This window comes from Hydra vulgaris, chromosome 03 (genome assembly GCF_038396675.1).
Source record: "Hydra vulgaris chromosome 03, alternate assembly HydraT2T_AEP".
In the NCBI taxonomy this organism is placed as follows: Eukaryota; Metazoa; Cnidaria; class Hydrozoa; order Anthoathecata; family Hydridae; genus Hydra; species Hydra vulgaris.
Genome location: NC_088922.1, coordinates 15,831,622 through 15,849,310, shown reverse-complemented (window position 1 = coordinate 15,849,310; position 17,689 = coordinate 15,831,622). Strand labels below are relative to the sequence as shown.

The 17,689-nt window shown below is 27.6% G+C and overlaps 1 long non-coding RNA gene across 1 annotated transcript; it reads right to left on the bottom strand.

Moving 5' to 3' along the window:
- Positions 1 to 6,220: 6,220 nt before the first annotated feature.
- On the bottom strand, positions 6,221 to 10,677 carry LOC136077974 (uncharacterized). The gene is made up of 2 exons (XR_010637417.1): positions 6,600 to 10,677; positions 6,221 to 6,403 (listed from the first exon to the last, which is right to left on the bottom strand). It is a non-coding gene; the product is annotated as an uncharacterized LOC136077974 (long non-coding RNA).
- Positions 10,678 to 17,689: the final 7,012 nt, after the last annotated feature.

Here is a 17,689-nt window from a genome sequence, read left to right as displayed (position 1 = left end):
CACCATTAATAAATTGAAAGAGTTCAAAGGGTGGTTGTGTCTAAATTCAGATACAATTCATTTAAAATGACACATTAAAAGTATTACTATTTTTGAAATCTATAAATTATAGTATAATGAAAATTTAAAATAAAAAATAATTATTCAATCTCTACAGCATTTGTTTATCACCTCCATGTCGTCTATACAAAAAAAAAAAAACGCTCCATCCCAGTAAACACACAAACGTCTACTAAACGTCAAAACAACGTTTCAACAAAACGTTCAGATTTGGTCAATTGTCCGTTTAGAATGAAATCCAGATTAACGTTTAGAACAAACGTCCATGATACGTCTATATTCAAACGTATTTTAGACGTCTATTATAGGATTATTATACGTATATAAAGCGTTTAGATTTTGTCTAATTTACATTTAAATCTAGTCTAATTAACGTATATAAAGCGTTTAGATTTAGTCTAAGTAAACGTATATTAAACTTGTCTATTAGTTTCTTTGATTTAGTTAACGCAAATTTAATTTATTTAAGTTTTAAAACTAACATAAGTTAAAATTACGTTATAACTTTTTAACTTTATATAAGTAATAGGTCGTGAAACTTATATATAGGATATAGTTATAAAAGTAATGAAATTTATAAAAAAGATATAGTTATAAAAGACCTGGTCTTATTTTTATATTTTTTACAACTATTATAATGTTTATAAACTTTTATACTAAACTACTTACATTTTATAAAACTATATATAAAGTTATAAACTTATATAAAACATTTTCATATAGTGGGGATTTAGAGAAAAAATGTTTGTGCACTATGCATATTTATGTTTCGATAACTAAAAAAAATTAAATGATCAGGCTTTTGGCAGTGGGAAGTCTGCTGCAAATCCACTATAAAAATGTTTGCTTAATAGTTATATTGCTATTAATGGGTAACTATATAGCTATCAATAATCAATTTTAACTTTTTTTATTTTTAATTATATAGCTATCAATGATCCATTTCAAACACTTTTTCTTTTAAATCTTTTAAATCTTTATAAAACTTCACACCTTTTTAGATAACTTGTGCTAACATACAGCTATTTCTAGAGTTATTATATGTTTTGGCAAAAGCGCTTTTGCACTCACATTAGTTTTAATCTTTTTGTTGCTCATTGTAATCATACCTTAAGAGGCGTATGCCTTTCACCTTGCAAATAAGAATAGTGATTGAATCATGAACGACATCAGACGCTATCAGGCACATAACATGAATGTCAATTGCCTGAAAATAAAAACCTTTTGTTCTCTGAATCTAGCTATTTATAATCAAATTGCATAATGAGTAAATTTAAAATGTATTTTTAAAAAACTATGCAGTTACAATTATAAAAATTTTTTAGAAAAATGTACCTGTAGATGTTCATTGTGATTTTGGTTTTCCCATAAGCTATACCTTGATTAAATCCAGACGTGTATGTATAATTTAGGAAGTGTTTTACAAGATTTAGTTCCATTTTTTTACAAGTTAACTTCTTGTTTTTTTTAAAATGAAAGAGCTCCTATTTTCTTTCTTTGCTTCCTAATCAGTTGTGCACCTTTAAAAAAATTGAATAATGCAGTAGTGGTTGTTCGCCGTAAACAAAAACTTACGAAAATTTCCCATTTTTATCTTCCGTATTTTAAATTGCTATAAGGGAAGTTGTACATTCACCTACGGTAACTCATTATACGAAAAGAATAATGATAATTCCGTAACAACCCTTTGCGAAAAGAAACTTGCGAAACAAATCATTTTGAAAGAATACTTGGGAAATTCGGAATGTGCGGTAAGCGCATAATAAACTTTCAGCGCTTGTATAGTCCTGGTGAGCTTTTATGTTAAAATTGTTTCCAGGGGTGAAGACCCGGGAAAGGGTCGCATTGTACGTGCCCGTTTTTTTGAAACTAAATCTTGCAAATAATTTTTTATTGTTTTCAAAAATAGCTAGAGATTAAAAACTTTTAGCAAGTCCCAATAAAGTTGGGATGTTGAAAATTAAAGTATTTTCTATGGCAACAATGCAAGGGGCAACAAATGGCCTTCCCCCCCTGACTTTTTTTTATTTATAAAGGAAAACATTTTAGAAAAAATCATTGAAAAGGGTGTTTATAAAATTTTTTTAAGTATAGTTGTTGTTATTGAGGTAAAAAAAGCGAAAGTGTATATAACTGACTAAACATAAAATTATTCTATTTGAAAACAAGTGAGAGCTATTTTTACGCATTTTGTTATATAATTAAGTTTTGCATTTATCACTTAAATTAGGTCTTTTTTTGATTTCATCAAAGGCGTTGTTTCCCAATGTCAGGTTATTGTATTACATAAGTATAATTTTGAATTATGCATAACATTAAAAAAAAAAGAAATGAAGATAGTATACATTAGAATCAACGAGATGGTATACCATTATAATAAAAGTTTTACGATTGGAAAGTGAAAAACTTAAAAAAAAGATAAAAATAATTTTTTTTAATGTATTAATATCGTAGGGGAACCTGTTGAACCTTAATACTATGTGTACCTAGGCCACTGGGCTCATTAAATTTTACTATCTATGGTGATGTAACGACTAGTCAATGTGACTAATTTCACATTGAATAGTCGTTACATCACTAACGACTATTCAATGTGAAATTAGTCACATGCCGCCATTAAGACGGTGTTTGCTGTTATCGACGTTAAAATTTTTTTCGGCGAAAAATTGAGTATTTCTAATATATTTTGAAGCCTGATAGTTTTAAACGTTTTATAATAGTCAATTACTTTTTATATGCTATGGGTTCTTTTATTTAACAAGTATCCAAACGATTAAAAACTTACGAGATAAGTAATCTCAAAACATTTAAAATCCATCGTTTTGTTGTAGTTGGAGTAGTGTTGTACCTCGATCACTGTTGATCAGTTGTTCCTTGGTTAGATGACAACCTACAGGTTGAACATGTAACTAAAAAAAAATAAAATATTGAAGACTATATTATATATTTATATCAAGGATCCTATTTTATTGGAAAGGTAGAATCAATATCTGATCGCGTATTACTGAAATCACTGCAAAAATCACTTAAAAGCTGGAAATGGCCTGAAAAAGAGAATTTGAATCAGTACCCGATAAGCGACATTATAAAAAAAATTAAAACCCCTCAAAAAGTAAACAAGAACAAAAAATTTATAATATTCCAGAGATACAGAAGTACTGGGGTTTCTACTAAATGCAAAAAGCTGAATAATATATCTTCGTATTGATAGTATTTTTATTTAAGCTAGTCCCAATCACTGATTAATTAGTTAAAAGAGAAATGATCATTTCTAAAGTTAATTGTTTAAATATTTTTCTATGCTTTATAAGATAAAAATTTTTCAATATATATATATATATATATATATATATATATATATATATATATATATATATATATATATATATATATATATATATATATATATATATATATATATATATATATGTATATATATATATATATGTGATATGTTCAAATGTACCTACCTAGGTCTATATACCTACTAATTTTAAAGTTTTTGATGTGATAAAATAGTAATTAAAAGTTTGTTGTTTTTGTTCAAAGATTTTAATTAAAAAGCAAAAAAAAAATTAAATTTTATTTAGTTTTTGTTCTGAATTTTTAAGGTGTTTTGTTAAGTAATCTGATAAACCGAATAAAACAATTTTGGTTAAGAAAATTTAATGAAATTCTCAATGTGTCTTGGGTACACTGTAGTACTGGCCAAGATACATAGGGTATGTTGTACCTTGGCCTTATTTACCATTTTTTTTAACTTTAAAATCTATGTACTAGTTATATGATATACATTTCTGATATTTTGGTTGTGAATACCCAAATAATTGACCTTTCAAAATATACAAATATGATTTGTGTGGTGTACGTCAAATCACAATAAAATACATATATCTAAAAATCTGTCCTAGGTACAACAGTTTCCCCTATATCTATTTCTATTTTTATATAGCTAAAATATGTATGATATTTGAATATAGGGTAAAAAGTGTGAACTTTATATTCCAAAGACTAACCGAAGTTTTTTATGTGTGTGTCAATGGCCATTTTGAATGAAGCCTCTATAAGGTCAGAAACATATTAAATATTTAAATAAAAATAATTTAAAACTCTATACTACTCATTTATTCATAGCTATATAAACTATGCAAATATTGCCTGGGGAAGTACAGGTAAAAGTAAGTTGCAACTTCTTTATGGCAATCAAAAACATGCAAAGCGAATAATATATTTTTTTAAACCGTTTTTCAAATACAAAACCTTTATACAAAGATATGAATGTATTAAACGTTTATGAACTTAACTTGTATAATACTTTATAATTTTAGGTTTTGTTGTATGAACAACCCTTTATTAAATGTTTTTAAAGATCTATTTACCTTTAAGTTAAAGAATAAATATAGTTTGCGAAATAATAACTATTTGAAAGAATCCTTTTGTCAAACAAAGTTTAATTAATTTCGTATAGATTATCGAGCACATCTCTGGAATAAAATTATCCAGCTTAATTTTGATTCATCTGTCTCTTTTTCTGTTTTTAAAAACAAGTTAAAGAATATCATTTTTTCAAAGGAAATATTTTTGAGATATTATTTAACCATTTATTATTTCAAATGTTTCGGATTATTATTTTGTTATAAACTGTATTATTTTATATTATATTTACATTGTAATTTTTATATGGTTCTGGCGACAAGATCGATATGATCTTGCAGTTTCCAAGTTTATATGTTTATATTACATGTAAATCACGACATGCAAACAATGTAAACTAAAAATAAAAAAAAAATATGTATGAAATAATGACTTTAAAAATTTTTTTTGAATATATTTTTTTATAAAGATAATTATATCAACTGTATTTACAGTTTTTGATAAAACTATAAATACAGTCGAAATGAACTAAAAACAAAAAATTTTTTGCCCAAAAAGAGCATAAATAAACAATATTACAAAGTAATAATTACTTTTAATCAACAATATTGTTGAATAAAAATAGTTGGTACGTAGAATTACGCGTTTTACGGAACCGATATTTGTGCTAAAATTCTGTGCCACGCTTTTTGAAGTTTGCTTCTCGCGATTGAGGGAGAAACGTATTTTAAGGTTTTTTATTTAGAGTTATATATTAATATAGATAATTTTTAAAAACTAGAGTTATTAAACTTTATTAATCTGTACCTTTTGATTACAATTCAAACTTTTTTAAGTAGATTTTTAAATGACAAAAACTTAGTTGTACTTTGTGCATTCAGTAAATGTTGAAGATATGCTTCTTTCTTTTGCAATACTATTCTCGATGTTAAGTTTACACAAGTTCTTTGCACCTGCTAAATTTCGTTGATTTATTTTATGCAGCACATACTCTATTTTGTGCAGCACTTTTGGTACTTAAATTTTGATTTTTATTTTGAGACATGGGGAGGGGGCGGGGTGGATAAAGAGAAACTTCAATCTGCTTTTAAAACTGTTATAATTGATTCAGATTTATCTAAAAAGAAAAATGAATAAAAATGAAGAAATGAAAATGTTTATGGTTATCAAAAGGCATACCCTTTTTTTTTTACTTTAAACAGTGACCCAGTGAAAAAGCGCACATGGGATACGCGTGGATTTTTTCCATATGTAACCCATGTGGGGATTATTATTTTGTCCCATGTGGGTTTCATATGGTAAATCCCACATGAATTCCTTATGGTAAATCCCATATGGGATACGCGTGGGTTTTTACCACATGTAAGCCATATGGGGATTATTATTTTGTCCCTTGTGGGTTTCATATGGTAAATCCCACATGGGTTTTATGTGGTAAATCCTACATGGGATATAGGTGGAAAATACTACATGTTATAGATCTTAAATGCCACATATATTTTAATCCAAATGGTATAAAAGTAGTCAATACTAGACAAATAAAAGTCTGAATGCTTCTATGATAATTTTTAAAGTTCTTTTAATTTAAAAATTACTTAAATAGTAATTTAAAATTAATTCGAAGCGTTCAAAGAGGCTTAACTTAATCTGGTATTTGCTACTTTATCCCATTTGGTATTCAAAATGTGTAGCACTTTTGATCTTTTACATGTGATATTTTCCACCTACAACCTATGTGGGATTTACCTTAAACTATTATAACGAAATTTTATAAAATTAAAAAACGTTTTGCAAAATGAATTTATTTTAAAATAAATGCTAGTAATCAATACATCCAAAATGAATATTAAAAATATTATTTTTTCTTTTGCGATTTACACGCCGTTTTTTGTCGATTGAATTAATGAAATCGCTTCGGCTTGCATAATACCAAGGTTTTTAGTATCTTCTAACTTTCTTTAAACATTTTCTAAAAAAAAAAATATAAATACAAATATATATAAATATAAATATATATATATATATATATATATATAGAGAGAGAGAGAGAGAGAGCAATTTTAATAAGGAATCTTATTAGTCGAGCAATTTTAATTATTAGCCAGGTTGAAGTCATTAATGACTACAATATTTCACAAATAATTATTTCCTAATTTATTACTTACAATGACTAACGTATTATGGGTAATTGAACACATATTATGCGTAATGAGCTTGAACCCATGAGGAGAATCCTGAAAAAAGTGACCAATTAGGATAAGTAGTTAAACAAAAAAACAAAAACAAAAATGTAAAAACCTACTTTTTCAATGATGTAGACGTTGGGTGCAATAGCCACTGGATGCAAAAGTATCTTTTTTTTTTCGTAACACACACGGCCTTCTATGATAACAGGCCTTGACATCGCGCAAAATGCCGTAAAAACTGAAGGCCGATTAAACTTTCACTTTTACTTATATTGATATACTTTTATATTAGGTAGGGTGTAATGGCAGTCTATGTTTTCTAATAATAATCTCTAGTAAAGACGGAAATATAAAAAGAAAACCAAAAAATTGTTAAAAGATAATCATATTTTTCGTATTTCAAATTTCATTAAGAATATTTATGTAATAAATAGTATCAATAACAAGCAGAACCATAACAAAGTATATATCTATATATTAGAAAGATAACTGTTTTTTTAATTTTTTTTTCTAAAAATGGTAACAATAAAAATCACCAACAAAAGTTGATTCAAGCAAAACAAAAGTTTTATCAATATATCTCAACAGGGTAAATAATTACAAATCCAAACATATTGAGAGACATATAGGCTAATGAGAAAATAAAAAACATAACAAGTAAATAGCATAATAAATTACAAAACTAATTTTCACATAAATTATGATAGCTTTAGTATTTTGGGAGTGGTAATTAGAGAGTAATTCTTTAGCAGAATATTAGAATATACTCTGCATTGTTTTTTTGTGATTTTAAATTTATATTTAGCAGCAATGAAATGAAACACAAGATGTTCTGCATAAAGGGTCAGTAGCACCTTGAAAAAAAAAAGCAAAATATTGACCATTAGACAAGAGTATCAGAAGGAATTTCAAGTCCGCCTCTGTTTAGGCTATACAGATAACTTCCATATTTATAATAATAATTGGTAGAATAATCATAAATTTTTATTTCGCTTTTTTGCACATAGCCAGCTATGTAAACTATAGCCACTAATGTAGATTTATTAACTGACCTTTCAAGATCATGTATATTATCCAGAAGTTCTTTTTCATCAGTAGAAATATCTCTAAAACATGTGTCAAAAGTATGACCATCGATACCATCAACAGGAATGTCAAGTTGTAATATCAATTTAGTATGTTGAATATTAATTTTTTCAATTACAGATTTAGCGTTTATAAAGTAAGTACCTCCAGATCCCTGTCAAAGCTTAGAAAAAGCTTTTTCAAGTGGACTGTTGAAAACCAACCTAATAAGACATACTTTGCTCCATTACTCAACAAAGTTTCTACGAGATCAATAAAGCCATAACATGAATGCGCTATTGCATTACTAGTATCTAGCGAAAGCTGTGTTACACGCTTACCTGTAGGTTTCATATGATTTGACAGTTCAGCAATATCTCGTAGCAGTTGTAACTGTTGATCACCAACTGAGTGGATTTCTCCGCATAATTCATTTCTAAACCGAATGCCAGCACCAGGTGCTTTGACATTAACAACATTCGAAAAAAAAAATTTATTTCAGCAGTACCTTCAAATGCTTTATTTTCAATCTCTGGATGCGTTCTTAATGTAGCTACTGTTTCTTCGCAAAAAACAGACAAACAAAACTTTACAGATTGTCTCTCTATTGGTTTTGGATAAACTGATTTAGCTGTAAGTTTAGAGAGTTTAAAAAGACTATTGCACTCAGTTTTATATAAAGTTTCTAAATCACTCCACTTAGCCAAAGCCAGTTCTTTATTGTTCAAAATTGAAGTTTGTCAGTCTTTTCTGTCAACCAATTGTTTCATATAGATTTTAAGAGATGCACATAATCATACAATAAATATATACCTGATGTTGTTAACCATGGTTTACTATCAACTGTTTTAAACATTCCAAAAAATCTTTGATTTACACGGTTACCATCAGTAATTATTACCAGTGTCTTACTATTTTCAATATTATTTATAGTATCAACAATTTGTTGACATTAAGCAAACTGAAATTCAGAAGAACAATTTGCAATAGGTTGAGCTCTACATATATATTCTGGACCTCCAAAAAGACATTTCATCATAAATGATAAAATTGTTTTAGCTAACTTTTCAGGGTAGTTTACTGCTTGACCAAACAAAGCACCTCTTTGGTAAAGTAATGAAGCTTTGACCTCATCAATTAGTAGTATGTAAGTTCTTTTCAATGGATTTAAATTCATAAAAATACTATTTATGAAAATTAGGTCCTCCATTGAGCTTATTTTTGAAGTCAATCGTGTCCTTATACTTGGCAACTTGTAGTCAATACACAAACAGTCATATAAACTTTGTCACATAGCAAAATACTCATATGCTCTACATATAATATCTGAAGTATATAAAACTTCACCAACATTAACTTTTTTCATAGCATTAAGGTGTTCGAATAGATTATTTAACTGAAGCGAACTTTCTTAATTTTTTAAAAAAATCTAACTGCTTCAAATAAAGCTGATTTTGTTTTTATTAACTTTAATTTGTTTACAGCTAAAGATGAAATATTACAAGTTGTGCCATTATAGTTAGCTACAAGTGAATAATCATTGAAAATTACTAAAATAAATAATGGAACACCAAGTTTGTACATTTTTGATTGTATGTGTAAACTTTTTTTATTAAGCTGGAAAACAATAACATCATTATCACTTAACAAAGATTGAATATCGTCAAATATAAGTTCATCCTCTTTTAGAAAATTATTTAACTCATCTGGTAAAATGCTTCGAAAACCGCTTGAAGTTACAGTTTTTCTAACTTTACTTGCTGGTGAGGCTAAACAACTGAGCGGAATATTTTTAAAAACAGATGGTGGGTTTAAAGGTCGTTGCTTCCCATATTTGCTTTCAAAAGGTGCTTCATTTGGCCAATGAAGTTGACATACTGCTGTATAGTCTGTAACAATAAAACCAGTTCTTGGGATAGCTTCACTACATCTTTTTCTCTCCTCTAGATTCTTCGGGAATTTATAAATTGATATTTTTGTTGTAGTTGTAATTGATATTGTAGTTGTAGTTGTATAAATTGATATTTTTGTTGTAGTTGAGATAGTTCGACTTGCAAAGAGATACACAGCATTTTAAAGGCATTTTAATTATTAAAAAAACTTACCGTTAGTTTGACAATATTATTACCTTACAATGTAACGCCTTGAACCTTACAAGGTTATCGTCTTGAAGTTGCGCTATCTAATTTATAAACCAATCAAATTTTAAAGATTTATTAAAAAAGTGTGAACACAAACTTTCGTCTAATGTTAAAAGATGAAAATGTAAACACAGTATTAGGAATTGGCCTTCAGTTTATCAACTTTGTTGCGCGATGTCAAGGCCTGTTATTATAGAAGACCGTGGTTACACATAATATAATATTCTGAAACTAATAAACAAACATCTAAATTTCTATAAGTAAATTTATTCTTTGATCATTGCCTTCATATCCTATCTTATTTTCATACCATAATCTATTATGGTATTATTTATATAACATATCACAACAGTATTATTAAATTTGTGATGTTCAAATATCATATGAACATTCTCTAACATGTTCATATGATATTTGAATATAGTTCTTGAATATATTATCTGCAAACAATTGACTGATGCAAGTTCAAATGTTGTCAAAAACCAAGCATGCATGCATGGGACACTGCAGTGTCCCACAAAGAAATGCTGGTTTGAAAGTCAAATTTTCTTTATTAAAAAAAAAAATTAAAATAGGGGGAAGATAGGGAGGTTTCTGTAACTTTTTTTAGGCTCCAAAACATTTAATTTTATATATAATAAGGTTCATAAAACTTAAGGGACCTACGAAGTACATTGAGGAACAAAAACAGGATAACTACAGAAACTTTTCAACTTTTAATCTGGAGTACAACAGTGTTATTGGGAATAAAGTCTCTGGGTCCAGTATTCAAAGTAATATGATCTAAAGTAATATATAAATTAAATAAAATGCTTAACTATATGTATAACTAGTTATACATGAAATTTATTATATAAACTTATTTTTTAAGGTTATGCTTGAACAAATTAGTACCAATTAATTCAAATTCAAGATTTAGTTTAAGTTCAAGTTCTTATTTGTTCATTGTTTTTTCGCTATTTTATATTTATTTGTTCAAATTTGTTAACTAGTACTAATTCTTACTACAGTAAGAATATTTATCATTGTTGAACGTGATTTTATTAGTAACTTAATTTCACTTTCAACATATTTTGACAACACCCTTTACATTTTAAATGATGACAGCTTTACTTTTCTATTGATGTTAAATTTATTACGTTTCAATAACTTAGATTGAATTTTAACTGAATTATTGTAAGCTTTGTAAGGGTTTGTTGTATATCAAATGGTGTTGTAAATAAAGTAAAAATAATATATATATATATATATATATATATATATATATATATATATATATATATATATATATATATATATATGTATATATGTATATATATAGTGTTTAGGCTATGGGATCATCCATAAATGATGCCAGTAGATAGAGGGGCAGTGTGAGTTTAACAATAATTGACAATGGGGAGGGGATGTTGAGACCAAAATAATGTCAATTAAAAAATTGAATTAAAAAAAAAAGTAACATATTTTATTTAAAAAAAAAGTAAAACAATTTATGCTAGCTAATGTCGTCTAAAAACTTCTTGCTTTTGTTGCTTAAAACTGTAGAGGATCATAGGAAAAACAATCTAAATTCAGAAATTAGCTTGCTTATCTGAAAGAACAATTTATGTTTTTTTTTTTACTTTTAGTACTGTTGAGAATAAATGTATGATTGAACCAGAAAAAAATTGAATTAGCTTGCTTATCTGAAAGAACAATTTATGTTTTTTTTTTTTACTTTTAGTACTGTTGAGAATAAATGCATGATTGAACCAGAAAAAAATTGATGGTATATGCATTTTTTTAATATTATATTAACAATTCAGATATACCATTATAATATGATAACAAAAACTGACAACATTTTCAATGGGAGATGGCAAAAAATTGACTGAGTTTGATAAAGGGTGAAGGTGTTCAATAAACGGGTCATCATCTAACATCATTATGCATAGATGACCCTATGATTTAGGTAAAATAAGTAATCAATTTGCATTATTTCTCATTTAAAAATATATATATACATATATATATATATATATATATATATATATATATATATATATATATATATATATATATATATATATATATACATATATATATATATATATATATATATATATATATATATATATAATTTTTACTTTATTTACAACACCATTTGATATACAACAAACCCCTACAAAGCTTACAATAATTCAGTTAAGATTCAATCTGAGTTATTGAAACGTAATAAATTTAACATCAATAGAAAAGTAAAGCTGTAATCATTTAAAATATAAAGGGTGTTGTCAAAATATGTTGAAAATAAAATTGAGTTACTAATAAAATCACATTCAACAATGATAAGCATTCTTACTGTAGTAAAAAATAGTACTAACTGATAAATTTGAACAAATAAATATAAAATTAACAAAAACAATGAATAAATAAGAACTTTAACTTGAACTTTAACTAAATTTTGAATTTGAATTAATTGGTTTTAATTTGTTCAAGTATAACCTTAAAAAATAACCTTTTATAACAAATTATATGTATAACTAGTTATACATATAGTTAACTATCAGGAGTTATATGTATAACTATATGCATTTTAAAGCATATTATTTTATTTAAACATTACTTTAGATCATATTACTTTGAAAACTGGACCCAGAGGCTGTATTCCCAATAACACTGTGGTACTCCAAATTAAAAATTGAAAAGTTTCTGTAAATATCCTGTTTTTGTTCCTCAATGTAGTTCGTAAGTCCCTTAAGTCTTAAGGACCTTATTATATCTAAAGTTAAAAGTTTTGGAGCATAAAAAAAGTTACAGAAACCCATCTCCATCCTATTTTTTTCTTTTTTTAATAAAGAAAATTGGGAATTCTTTGACTTTCAAACCTGCATTTCTTTGTGGGACACTGCAGTGTCCCATGCATGCAAGATTGGTTTTTGACAACATTTCAACTTGTTTCAGTTAATTGTTTGCAAATAATTTACTCAAAATCTAAATTCAAATAACTATTATATTATCCTAATAATACGTCTATTTGCACAAATCTTAATCTTATTTCTATAAAGAAAGATAAACATTATTCGTGGTACTTACATACTTGCTTGCCATTCTCTATATTAATATAAATTATTTTCACACAATATAAACGTAACGCAATGCAATGTCGATTTAATAATTCTTTTTTTAGTTTTTTTTTTAAAGTTTTTTTTTTTAGTTTCCAACTTTCAAATTAATTCTCATGCAAATCCCACAGGAAACCCACGTGGGATTTCCCATGTGTGTAAATACCATATGGTTCCCACATGTAACCCATGTGGGATTACCCACATGGGTTTAAGGTGACAAATTTCCATACGGATACCACATGGGAAAAACCGTCCCACGTAAATCCCATCAATCCCACACGGAACCCACGCGTAACCCATGTGGGACGCGGTTTTATTTTTCACTGGGGAATTGTTTGCTGAAACTGTTAAACAAGTCGAAGAGTATTTTGGCTTCAGCATTAGCAAAAATGGTATTCAGACCTTTGTTAATAAAGCAAATAAATGGGTTTGCAACTTTAAAAGAGACTCTAAACATTTTATTGCATTTTGAGATTAGACCTTTGCATTCCAAAAACCACTATTGACCAATTCATTGCAAGCTAACTCTAGTAGCATAAACCTTGTATCAACTTCTTAAGTTGTGTTATCATTAGAAAATATTATTATGTTATCTTTAATAAATAGTGAATCTTTATGCTCACAAGGTCAAATTGTAAATTTAAAAAGTTAAAGAGAAAAATTAAATCCAAAGGAAATAAAATTAAAGAATATATTGTCTCATTTGTCTTCAAAGTTAGCTAGCTCTTCTAAAGAATACCAAAATAAGATAGCTTTTTTAAAAGCTAAAATAAAGAGCACGCCATATCAATTGAAAGTTTTAAGGCAAAGTGTTAAAAGAAAAGAAGATATAATAAAAACTTTAAGAGAAGAAGTTAGAGACTTAAAACAAAAGTTACAAACATATTATTACAGTAGACGTATTTGCAACCTTATAATTACAAGAAAGGCAAAAAAAGTTAAAGAAAAAGAAAAGTTAAGGCAAATGAATCTCAAACATAATGATGTCATAAGGGTAAACAAAATGGGATTATCTAGATTAGAAGATGATATGATCCAGATGGAGGAGGATAATATTGCACTTTCAGTTACTATCAGCACTATCAGAAAATAGTAAGGCTCATGCATTACAAACAAGAATGATAATTTACAGCATGTTGTTGTCTAATGTCCCAACATGTAACATTCCATTCTTATTGCAGAAAGCTGCACAATATTTAGGTGTTAAATTTTTACATATTTCTTAGCGTATTACAGTTGAGCAAATGGCTCGTGAACTAGGCAGTATATATGAATTGCAAGCAGCAGAATGGGCTTTCAATAATAATAATCTAACTCTTGGGTTTAATGCAGCAACGCAAGCGGGTGTCCATAGTAACAGCATCCGCTTGACGTCAAAGAATAAATGTCAAGTCATTGCCCTGGACTAATTACCTGGAGGTGCATCTGATGATTACCAAAATCACATATGTAATGCAGTGGATCATATGGCTTTAGTTTATTTAGATTATTTCTAACTTTTCTTTGACGAATGTCGTAAGTCTATTATTTCAAAGCAAATCATCTTACCGTTACCAAATTTGTGCAACCTGGGGTAAGAATTTAAATGAACTGCCATTTGCACTTGCTTGATATAATAGCTATTTCATATCGTTCAGCATTACAGTCTTTGGAAAAGGCAAGTTGCCTATTACTTAGAAAAGACTGTATGGCAGTTAAAATTGTTTAGGCAATGTACAAAATGAGATTTAAAGATGGCAAAGATAATCGGGAAGGATTTGTAAATTTTTTAGACAATAACAAATTGCCACGAGGTATAATTCCAAGAAATCGTGGTAATCGTCTTCATATACCTTTCCGTACTTGTTTCATCTTTATGAAACACTACAATGCTTTTAAGCAATTTTGGACCATTGGAGCAGTAAAGTGTGGCACTTTACAAACAGTTCTGAGATTAGCATTTTGTTATACAACTGCCATAAAACAAATGTGTGTGCTAGCAATATTTGGAAAACTTCTTACTGGACTCTGGATGAAAAAATTTTATGTATCAGCTAAAAAAAGAAGTTTTGATCATATTGCAGGTATCCAAGAAGCTAAAAATGTTTTGAAAACAATTAAAAATTGCAAATATAATCCAGGTGCACTGATAAACAGTAAAAATGATTTTTTTCCCCTTAAAGAAAAATGTTTTTGAACCTGTCAAAAATTTATCCTCCATCAATGAGCAGGTTATCAACATGATTTTGGCTTATTGTGGTTGAAGATATTTTCAACCGTCAATATAAGCGATATTTCTCACTTTCTATTACAGAGACACTTAAGGAGGAGACAGCTAGTGCAAGGCCTCAAAACATAGATAGCAAAGAGTTAATGGGTACGTTTAGTGAAGCTAAAGGAAGATCTCCAAATTCAACAGTTTGTTATATATAAAAATAAGATCAAAAAAGAATAGAACTATAGATTATCTAGATAGTCTTGACCAAATATCTAGGGAAAATATAGTTAAGTGCTCAATGCAAGCATCTCATAAAAAAAGAATAAATAATCGACTGAAACACACTGCATTATGAGCAGAGATTTCAAAAAGACATGTCAAAGACAAAAAATGGATGAAAAAGAAAAAATGGATGAAAAAGAAAAAGAAAAAAGAAAGCTGGAGCGAGAGCGGCGTATTCCATCTTTTAGAATACGCAGCTCTCGCTCCAGCTTTTTTTTTTATATAAGCACTTATCTATTAAACAACTTGAAACTTATATGATGTAATGTATAAAAGAATTGTTGGGAGAGAACTCTGCCATAAATGGTTTGATACAGATGGTAAAATCTATCATGTATGATGGGCGAGTAGTAAAAACAAATAAGAGAAAAGAAAACAGAATTTATACCATTTCTTACAGGAAAAAGGATGAATCTGATTCAGAAGCGTTGACAATCTCATAAAAAAAATCCAGCTTGCTGCTGATGTTATTGCACGAGAGTTGATTTTTTCATAAATTGGCTGTTTTATTATGTGGTTTAATGTTATTTATGTGATAGTAGAAACCAAACTTGTTGTTTAGGGTAAGCTTTGTCACAACATTTTTGTGACAAAGCTTACCCCAACACAAGTGAATATGTAACAACTTGTAATAATATTGCTTCTGTGATTTAAGTATGATAAATATATGTATAAAATTTATTATCAATATATGTATAAATTAATTACTGCAAGTGGTATGACTTGCAAAAAAAGTACAGCAAGTTGTGTGACTTGCAATTATTTTGATAGGAGGCTCTGACTTACGTTCTCGTCGTGTCTATAGTTAAAAATGATTATTATTTGTTTCATTGATGGAATTTAAAATTTTAATCATTTACTAAAAGCCAAGACAAAAATTAATAATTGGTTTAGTTCAAAATAATTTAATTTAAAAGTATTATTTTTAGGTTAGGAGGGGGGATTTAAACGCTTTTTTTACAGAAAGAATGGATCCTCTGATGCATCTTGTAATTTTGTTAATGCTATTTTGTTTTATTTTATATAATAGCAATTTAAATCTTTTTCTAAATTGCATATAAAAATTTGAATCTATTTTTAGGTTGGAGAGACGTGGTGGCACACGTCCCCTATTTCACTGAATCAATGTGTGCATCTAGTAGTAGTAAAATAAAGTTTTTGTATTTCATACTAAATTTATTTTTTTTAATAATGAAAAAAAATTATTTAGAAATTTTTTTTTCATTTTAGGGTGTGTTAACACCCTAAACTGAACTAACACCCACCCTAAGTTTCATATTTGGCAGTGGTCTGGAAGCAAATAATAATTACTTTTAAAAAATAAAATGAAAATCAAGTATTTTAGCAATAAATAAACTTTTTTGTAGATAAAACTTGCATTTATTGGCGGTGTAGGTGTTGGTTTGGTACCCCATCTAGCCTCCTGGATACGCCCAATAGCTAGAAACCAACATGAATTTGTACCCCACTCTAATACCTATCTTTTGATACCAAATTATAGACGTTTAAAAGAGAATTGACAAATTTATGTTAATTTTAGTTGAGAAAAGTATATTTTTGACCACAGTTTCTTCAACAAATCCATATATCAAAAAATCGGTATTTATGTACTATCGGTATTATTATAACTTTTTGTCAAATCGTTTAATTTTGATAATTTTTTCATTTTTAAAATACTGCAACAAATATATAAATTAGTAAAAACATTTATCTAATTTTTGATCTCTTCTACAATGTGTTTCACCATCAGCAGGTTCATCAGGAAGAATGTCTAAACATAAAAAAGTTTTCAAATTATAGAAAAATTATTTCACAGGAAGTTAGGAATTGTTATAATTAATTATGTAATAACTGTAGTATTTTTTAACCAGGAAGTTGCATCAACTACATTAGATAATTAAAAAATCATGAAAAGAGTTCTTTAGAATTAGGATAAATTTGGACTGGTCATTTGTTTTTATAATTTTTAAAAGGAACTTATTTTCATGTCTGCATTTAGAAATTAATTCTGATTTTTTATTTAGTAAATTTTCTTGATCTAAATGAGTAATAATTTCAAATTTTTCTTGTAAACATAGTGTACATTTTTTGGAAATGTTATTATAAGCAGGCGCAGTTTTTAGGATAGACCAGTTTAATTTAAAATTAATATTTTTTTCTTTTAGTTGCCATATATATTTAGACAGCATAGTCTCTTTTGAGTATTTTTTACGTTCAAAAGATTGTTTGTGATTGGCACAACGTTTTTTCCATTTGCCCTCGGTATATATATATAAA